This window comes from Dipodomys ordii, unplaced genomic scaffold, assembly GCF_000151885.1.
Source record: "Dipodomys ordii isolate 6190 unplaced genomic scaffold, Dord_2.0 Scaffold15, whole genome shotgun sequence".
Lineage (NCBI taxonomy): Eukaryota > Metazoa > Chordata > Mammalia > Rodentia > Heteromyidae > Dipodomys > Dipodomys ordii.
Window position 1 is genome coordinate 461,028 of NW_012267231.1, and position 1,865 is coordinate 462,892.

Below are 1,865 nucleotides of genomic sequence, written 5' to 3' on the forward strand. Positions count from 1 at the left end.
CCGGCGGGCAGGGGACCCCCCCGAGGGCGGGGCCTGGCGGGCAGGGGACCCCCCCGAGGGCGGGGCCTGGCGGGCAGGGGACCCGCTGTCAGAGGCCCTGGAGGACTCGGCCCATAATCACGATGCTGGCTGCACACAGAAAAGCCAGAGCCGGAGGCGGACGGCCCAGCCCACACAGGAGCGGAGCTGCCCAGTGAGCAGCTGAAGCCCCGCACGGCCTGTGCAGAAGGCCGGCCTCTCACGCAGACAGGCGCGGGAAACACACAAGAAGTGTGGCTCTAGGGACGGTGTCCACGGTGAGGTAAACAGAGAGGGCGCCTGGCCCACCATTGCAGGTAGTAGCAAGGAGGAGACGCGATTTCAAGGCCACGTGTATTGTGTATAGTCCGCACACACAGACAACGTATTTTGCATGTATTGTTGACTCAACAGGCTAAAATAGCAGGTCACAATCATCCTAAGTGAGCTTGATGTACACAGTTCCTTTACGGGCCCCTGTGAGGCAATCGCATGTACTGGGTACACAGGTGACAACTGTACACGCATGTTCACACACAGGTGACAGGTGAGCTTGTTTCCACATCTGTTGGTCACTAAACTATGAAAACTGCCAGGCTCTAAATGGGAGTCCAGGAGTCAGGCGGGAACAGGAAGAAGATCAAGCTGGGCAGTTGTGCAATAGGGAATTTCATGCACAGATGCACGATAACGAGAACAATTGCAAAACACACCAGAACTACAACCTGGCAGGAAGTGGCCACACCCTGGCTCAGCCAGCACTCCGGCCCGGCAGCAGGCTGCCCAGCCCTGGGCTGCTGCCCGCTTTGTCCTTTGTCCTTTGTCCTGCGTCCCTGCCATAAGGACGGAGTTGATTCAGACCACTTACGTAGCCTCATCCCAATTTTAAAACTTCCTTCTGGTCCCAGATTCTCTGAATGCGCTCTCGGTTTACTAGGCCACTCCTCCACTCCAATGTGTATTTTTGCATCCTGTTATATGGAGTGACAATGGGAAACAAGTATAGTATCCATAAGCCACTATTCCAAACACAGAGGAGACAGGAGCGTTGGGAAGGTGGTCTGGCATGACCGTTACAGGGAGGACACAGTCCCTGTGACCACGGCATGTGGAACCCACGTGGTGTTCAAGCTCTGCCCAGTGGCAGGCAGTTTTGGAAGGGGGTCTGCCATACAGGGAAAGGCGGTGTGAGGCTGGTGGGCTGCCCCGAGGTCCCCTGCCCTGGCCAGAGGAGCGTGTGAGTCTGGAAATTCCCACCATCGAAAGCCTAGAGGAAGTCTGCAAACTTCTCGAGGTGCAAGTGAGATCAGCAAGCAGAAGTAGACAGTTACTCCTGAATAGTCCCAGACTCAATTGAGCCTTAATCTCCATCTTTTCCAATGAACCACAGGATAATCCTGCATTACATGCAGGCCAAGTGTCCTGGCTAAGGAGTCCAGATACACAGCCCAGAAAACAGGGTGAGGACTAGCTCTCAACGCATGCGTCCCTCTTCTAGTGCTAAACTGATTAAGCCTTGTGAAATCCTCAAGGACAGTCAGTAGTTTCTGGGTGTGTTTTATGGGGCACTGATACTAGATCACAGCACACACGCCTCTCAGGTGTCTGTGGGCGCTGTGAGATGTCTGTCTGGCATCTGATCTCCAGTCGCCCTGCATGGAAGGGAGCAAAGGACTAAGGTTTTCTCAGAATGACGGCCTGATGCTTCGGGGTGGTGGCGAGTCGCATTCTGAGGGTCCTGGCGGTGACACGTCCACACACCACACATCTCTGGCACCCAGAGGCAAGCGCCCTCTCCAGGGGCATGAGACGAAGCACTGGCCCCACACCTCCCTGAAAGCAGGGGC